Genomic DNA, 8,359 nt, shown 5'->3' with positions numbered 1-8,359 from the left:
AGAGGAACTGTTGAATAAAGTCAGTATTTTTGTTTTTCTTCGTGTACAAAAAGTATTCTCGTCGCTTCATAAACGATTCGGTTGAATCACTGATGGCAGATGGAGTATTCTGGCGATGGTTTTCGCATACTTTTCTGGACCTTGACGCTGTTATTTAGTCTATGGGACAGTCACAAAGCTCCTGCGGTTTTCATCCAAAATATCTTAAATTGTGTTCAGAAGACAAACAAAGCTTTTACGGGTTTGGAACGACATGGGGGTAAGTGATTAATGACAAGATTTTCATTTTGTGGTGGAGTATCCCTTTAAGGGTCTGAGTATTAAGGGTTTTGCGGGTTAAAGCCCAGAATGTCTTGTGTAGGGGGCAGTTTACTGCCTAATCGTTAAATCGTTGAATACAGTCACTCTGTGTAATGATGGAGTGATGGAATGGAATGGATCTAAATCTGATCATAAGCTGAACAGATAAAGGCCTCATCCCAAGCGCACAGCCTTTTGTTTGTTCTTAACCTGCAATCATGCATCAGTTTGAGGATGAACTGTTTACTCCGCTCGCCCGATCCATCGCTGATGTTTTTTATGCTCAGGGCGACGCCAGTTTTTTCCCTCCCAAACTTCTTTCGAAGGTTAGCCGCATCTAAAGCGGGCATTATAGGCGGCCCACAATTCATCAAGTCTCGCCAGCTCGATCCCATCCAGAATACAAGACTGACATTTACAAACGACACACGCGCGCCACCTTCATTACCAACCGCCACTACCACGGCTGCTGCTTTGCGCCACAGGCACACATTTACAGCAGTTTTTTACTGTTTTGACCGACTCTTTTCTTTTGAGTTAAATAACTTTAAGTGGCTTTAATTGCGAAAAGAAACCCGAAATCCTGTATTCCCATTTTAAAAGATAGTAATCATGGGGAGAAACTTTACAGGACTGAGAAATTGTTTGTTTTTCCTTCTTCTGTATGAGCATTTAAAACACTGGGAAATAAATGAGGCCTTACAGAGAATATTACATGCTGCTGCTCAACAGTCCCACTGAAAGCGTCCCAAAATAATGTACCGCAGTTAACCTCATCTGAATACACCTTCTATCCAACTTTTCAATATGAAGAGTTCCTGATGACAGTCTGACTTGAGGTTAATTAACAGTCTTCACATGGGTACCATATAAAAAACAACTCCCTTTTATAAATGTCCCGTTTATTTTACCACATCATCATTTTTACAGGTGGTGGACTCATCTATCATAACTTTCTGTTTTAAATGGCTCATTGCACACAGGCCATTGTTTTGGAAGATTCCATGGTTTACACACCAAAACATTAATTGATGTATCATTTCAAAAACCAAAAATGTAAAACAATGGCACGTTACATGTTTTCAAATCCCTCTTAGGGTTTTTTTGAATTAAAAATATTACAGAGCTATAATGTATGCTACAGATATGATAGAACAAGTAGGGCTTTACATTAATGACTGTAATATCTAGTACAAAGGTTCTCTGTGATCAATAAATATCACGGCACTGCCATGGCAAAGGTTTTTTTTTTTTTGCCAATTCGTTTAATGCCAATTCGTAAGAATTGTGTGAAAGACTTAATAATTGCACACAGTAACTGTCACTACCTATTCACTACAAGCCCCTCACTCATCGACAAAATATCCTCAACGTGCTGACTGACATTGATACTGCAATTGACCTTTTCACACTGTGGTGAGGTTAAAGTCATTTAGCCTCTGTCATGGTAAGCACTCATGTTTATCACTACACGCCTATGGCATACTGTAAAATAAGGCCTGGGTTCTTATGTTTTTAAAATGAATGAAAATAAATGCAAACTACAGGCTTGATGTATTTTACTTTAAAGGTAAAAATATTATCAAAAGCTTAATAGTAGTGAGAAAACGCTAGACTGAGATTTGTGAATGGAGTAAAAATGTTGTGGAATAATGTTTAAATAAACATTTTTTATGCACTGTTTGGAGAGCTATACTAAAATTCACAACTTAAAGTAGATGTAAAAACAGTACCAATTCCAATTTAAACAAAGGCGGCTACAATAAAGTAAAATTGAAACCCCTTTGGTGTTGTAGGACGTTAGAAGTTAATTAAACTATCAGCTAAATATATCGCGATCACGCGTAACGTTACTTTAAAGTTTACTGCACGTTCACACGTGCGCGCAACGCACAAATTCATTCACTTTTACGTCTTTGGAACTTAAACTATACCTGCCATTGCACTCAGGTCACCAGAGGCACGCAGGTAAAATAAACCAGTTCTGGGTCTCTTCATGGCGAATCACCAAATAAAATTCACCCGGGATCATCTTCATAGAGCGTTAACGTGAGGGATCATCCGTGTTTTTGTTCCAGCACACACAGTGGAGTGAAGTCAGACCGCTGTCACTGAGCTCGGATTACAGACACACCGCATGCGGCGCGCACGCACACACTCTTGAGTTCACCACCACTAAACATTAGCTATCTAATAAAATAGTAGCCTATTTCATAGAAGAAAACTAAAAAAGGGAATGACGATAATTATTCCCTCACATATCTAAAAAAATGATTAGTTTTTCCTAATTTTGAAATAATGATGGCAGCATTTATTTAATAAAAAATGCAGTAAAACAGTACAGTACTGTGAAATATTATTACTATTTAAAATAACTAAGCACCAAATCAGCATATTAGAATGATTTCTGAAGGGAAGCTGAAAATTCAGCTTTGCCACCACAGTAATAAATTACATAAAAAATATATATATTACAACAGAAAAAAAAGTCTAAAATGCTATACTACTTCACAGTATTACTGTTATATCAAATAAATGCAGCCTTGGTGAGCATAAGAGACTTATTTCATAAACATTATTAAGAGGTATACTTGGGGGGGTGTGCAGTAGGCCTATATATACCTATACATTTACTTTCATATTTTAATTTGTAACTTATGTTTTTTTCTTCAATGCCATACCTTTTTGTCAAAAAAAACATTATCAAGCACTGGGGGGGGGGGGGGTACTACAACTTAACATTATTTCTGCAGCTGCATGGAATTTCTGAAAATGTAAATGAATTTATGCCACTTTTGAGGCAGAATAATAACAAAAACAAAACATAAACATATCATATAAAAACAACAAAAAATTAAAATACAGCGCTGTATTTGCGGTGTAGAGATGACATATGGCATAGTGGTAACAAAGGGCCTGGAGTCATGAATGGAGTCTTTTTTCTAACACAAATCCCTTTCCAGAGACTAAAAGAGCACATGCATGGTACATTTAAATGTAAATTTCATCCCATATGACATTTGACTTTCTAAAAGCACCCGCTGACACATTCAAAATTATGAACTATTTCCTGCATCCCACAAAGAGGCAGAGCGCTCGTGTCGACCCACATTGAGCTCGTCACTGAGAGTCTTCCCCCAATGTGCTTTTCCATAAGACAAAGGTGTTTAGGAGTGTGTTTGAATCCACGCCAGCATATTATACAGTTCTGGGGTGCTTTTGGCTCAAGAGGAGTTGTATTAATGTGCTGGACTTTTATGTAATTCATCAGAGCTGTTAAAATAAATTTATGCAGCTTTATCCCACCAATTAGATTAAAGGATGAGATTATGTATGCTGCTCTAGAGTGTTGACCACTTTGATGGGCCTTTTGAAATCAGAGGGCAGGGTTTGCTGAAGTTTTTTCTACTACAGTTAGTGGGATAATCGCTCTTTAGCGAAGCCTGCTTTTGCATGGGACCAATGCAAAAGTCGCTTGGAACACATGCCACCTGTCTCCTGTCGAGCCGTGCTGTGCTTAAGCACCACATTCACTGTTTGGTCCTCTGCCAATTTAATCATTATAGAAGTCAACTTAACAACCCATAACTAATGCTGACTCGCCTGTAAAATTCTATTGAGATGGCAAACTCTGGCACTTACCTGAGCGCCTGTTAAAATGCTTTACTTTAAATAAGGGCATTGAATGATACATGTGAATGGCTTTTGTCACAGGCTTACCAGCAGAATATAAAACAAATCACACTTTGGTTTTACAATCATACAAATATATTAGTTTTATTCAATAATGTTCAATAATATGTCTCCCCATAGACTTATAGAAATAGATATAGATTCTATTGCAAATGCAGGGCTGAGAGTGTATGCAGAATAGAGTATTAAGAGTAACAGTGAGTTGATAAATACTAAACAGGAATCATCATCCTCCTCGTCATTTTTTTTTTTCATTTGAATGTTTTAATGTGTCCAGTAAATATTGGTTCATGCATGACTGTATGGGTTGTTTTCCTTACCAATGCTGCAAAAACACCACGATGTGCCATTTTCGTCCAAGTTTTCCGTCTTTCCATCCTGTGAAAAGTTTGAGCGATTCTGTTGAGACTGTCCTGGTGGTTATTGGTTTCTGTAGCTATAAAAATTAAAAATAGTGTCATCGTGGCTTTGACTGGAAGACCTTTGCTTTGTCTTGGATGGAAGACAAGAAAAAAAACGTAATATGGGTTTATTTCCTTTCTTTTGGAAGACTCAATTACAATAACTTGGATAATCCATGCAGAACTTACAAAAAAATATGGGATTCCTCTGATATAAGCGACTCTCATTCCATAAGACAAAACGCACGCTTTGTACTGATAAGAGGTGGGGTTTTAGTATTCCACACAGTTTAGCGTTTTACATTTGTGTGTTACGTCGACGCGACAAACCAGCAGGGTCAGTTCTGCAGTGCTCGATTCACAACCGGGTTCCCAGGTGCGGCTTAAAAGCTCATGACCTCGTAGTCTGTGGTTTTCTTGCGCAAGGTGTCCAGGGTCCGTGTAAAGCAGGCCAAGAGTGTCTGGGCCCCATCGACTTGGTCACTAGTTGTGTTTTGATCTGTCACCATTTATAGCCCTCCCCCCCCCCCAAAAAGCGAAATAATTTGCAACAACACACCAGCATATGCCTCTTGGTTTAGGGGACACCCTAAAACCTGGAACCCCCCAACAGTTTAGAACAGTCTAAAACCAGTTTTACATTGGTGTATGTTCCCAGCCTCCCATGCTTATGACCCGCAAACATCTGCCTAGCCGGACCAACGATGAGACTCAATCCTATTCAACTTTGGCCCCTCACTTGAGCCCCAACAAAGCCACAACAGAAGCAGTTTTATTGCTCCTATATCCAAGAGTTTGAGTGGTGTCTGTTGACTTTCCAGTTTAGCCGTCCATCACACTGGTTCAACCATTAAAGTTAAAATTAGTTTATGTACCAGAATAAGGAGTGACTGGGCGTTTCTCTCTTTCACGCACTTGGCCTCATCAAACAGAATATAACTTTTTTCATAAGTTACCTTTTTATCATTATAATTTGATTCCCTTTAAAATAAAATCAAAACGTCATTAACTCTACTTTATTAAAACAAACCACAACAACAAACACCACCAACTAACAAAGACCTTCATTGTGGCTGCCTCTCAGAGCATTTCACCTCAACTTGCCCCATGTGGGGAAACGTTCAACCCACACACGCTCTCTGTACAGCCACCCAAACAGCGGTGTTCACATGTCAACGGACGGTTCGCTCCTAGGGACCATGGGCATGAAAACACGTGATTATCCTCACGCGGAGGCTGGAGGATGAGGAACCTCCAGATTTTTAAAGGTCACGCCTTCTCCAAAAACAAACATCTGCTGAGAGGGATAATACCCCAATGCTGGGCATGCTATGCAGACGGTGGTGTGACGGTTAGCTGTCATTTAACATTCGAGCAGAGTCTTTTTTGTTTTTTTTTTTTTTCATAAATGCTCTCTTGGTTGGTCAGCAAACACATTACAGAGGCCATGAGACATTTCAGCTGAGGGGTAAGAGTGGGTACAATGCGACAGTGCTGAGAGTGAGGGCCGAAGAGCTGCTATGCTTGGGGGCCGATGGATCCTTTGGCTCGACACATGGGGAGGAGGGATTGAGGTTTTGTCTGTTGCTGCTGCATTGGGATAACGGGTTGGAGGCTTACCCTTCAAAAGTCACCACACACACACAAACACACACCACACACACCACACACACCAACACAACACCACACACACCCACACCCAACACCACACACACACAACCAACCACACACGTACACACAACCGCGCGCACGACACATCATTACGTCTATCGCGCTAAACTGAGATCGTACGCGCACGCACGTCCTACCGCCAGCACGCCAAGTCACCGCACCACACAAACTACCAGAAACACACACACACCACACACACACACAGTATAGCAATTACAGACACTGACGATCAGTAAATACCACGGTCTCTGCAGTAACATAACACACCAATGATCTTGAAACTATTTCTGCTCTCAGTGTACAAGGATTGACCCATTCAGATACATCTACTACAAGCAGGAAACTGTTAAGGTACTTTTATGTCTGGCAAAAAATGGGGTTGTCTTACCTGCCATGATGGTGCTAATGGCTGTTGAGGCTAACGTAGATTGTTCTTTAAAAGTCACATATACGAAAATATATCATGTACATTAAAATCGTATATATGACACAAACCACAGCAAACCACTTTACTCTGAAAAACAAAGAAACAAAGGCAATACACAATTTTTAAAATGTGCTGCATTATAGAACTTGTCATGGATAGCCTTTTACCACCATTGAATAAAAAACAAACAAACGGTTATTGTGACTTTTGCTTCTCCAAAGTATGACTTTTTTCCTTGCAATGCAAGGTTACATCTTGCAATTTGAATTTTCTCAGAATGCGTGCTATTTATGTACGCAATTGCAAGCTATAAAGTCAGAGCTGAGAGATGAGGTTGGAATTCAGAACTGGAAGGTTGATACTTCTAATTATAAATCTGACTTGTCCCCCTCACAATTATAACTCATAACTTTATATATTCTCACACTAGAAACATGCAATTGCAAGTTATATATCTCGCAATGGCAAGAAAAAAAGTCCGAAGTGTCAGATAGAAAAAGTTGCAATTACCTTATTTATTTGTATTCAGTGGTAGAAACAATCTTCTGTAAGACTGTTTCTAGAAAGTCTGATTTTAAAACACAACACTACCAGCAAACAATGCAAATGTAGATCGCTTAGCTACTCCCTGTAAAATGTAGACTGACACACACACATACAAAAACAATTGGCATATAAGCAGCTCTAAAAATGACAATGGCTTTGTTCACACTGCACACAAAATCTAATTTGGTTTTCAAATCGGAATTTTTGTTAAGATTATTAATTTGAAATCGGAATGATGAAAGTTTGATGGATTTGTTCAAGAACAGTGTGATGACTATCCAGGGAAATTGAAATTATGTGCTATAGTGATGATGTAAGTGTCAGCCTGAGCCTAAGAGAATTATCAACAAAGCAGAGTCACTGTCATTGTGGAATTTTAGCCTCAGCGCACGTTTATCGTGACATACCACCACAACGCCCAACGCAGGAGGCATGTGAGGAGAGACATAAGCAGCATTTATGCATTCTAGTGTGTCAAAAAAATGCTGACTCATTCGATATTCAATACAACCGCGAAATGTCACAAGGTTATGCTATACGAGGACACAAAGCTCCAGACATATGTCTGATTTCAAACCACGTGGTTTAAGGTTTGGTTTTGCTATTACGGACTAAATTTGAGTCAGAAATCGCAAAAAACTACTAAACCAACTACAAATACAAGCATAAACAAAGCAGGATTTTTGCTGCTGTTTGAACAAAACAATAAGTCTGTATTGTTTAATCAATTGAAATAAACCAGAGGGAAAAGTAACACTGTTTTTTCAAACATTTATCGAACAATGGGTCAGTAAAAAAGGGAGTGAAGAGATAGAACAGGAGGACTCACTTTTATGGAGGTGACAGGGTGGGGGAACCTCACAGTGTGATGTTACATTAAATTATTTATTAAGCATAACACCGAATAAGCAGTGGCTATACTATCATTTCAGAAAGCCTGTATAATTGCACATTGTTAATAGTACTGCTTTAGTAATACATTTTATGTGTAATATATGTAACATAAAACACCTGAAGTTGCCAGCTTCTTTATCAGTGTAAAGAACAGATCAGTCTGTTTAAAGCTGATTATAATGCACAGACTTACCCTATCCCATATTCAACCATAACACAGGATTGAAGTTCTTAATAACCTGTGCCCCTAAATACTCATCAGCTGAGTGTATGATTCTAAAGAGATAGGTAAACTATGCAAATCATAATTAAACAAATAGCTTCACAAATGCAATGCAATGAGAGACGACAATATGCAATGAGTGCTGGCCAACACAAACACTGACCAGGACATTAAAGAAAAAAAGAAGCATAAAAATAAGAACTA

Source organism: Cyprinus carpio, unplaced genomic scaffold (genome assembly GCF_018340385.1).
Source record: "Cyprinus carpio isolate SPL01 unplaced genomic scaffold, ASM1834038v1 S000006509, whole genome shotgun sequence".
NCBI classification, from domain to species: domain Eukaryota; kingdom Metazoa; phylum Chordata; class Actinopteri; order Cypriniformes; family Cyprinidae; genus Cyprinus; species Cyprinus carpio.
This window is presented reverse-complemented; position numbering follows the sequence as displayed.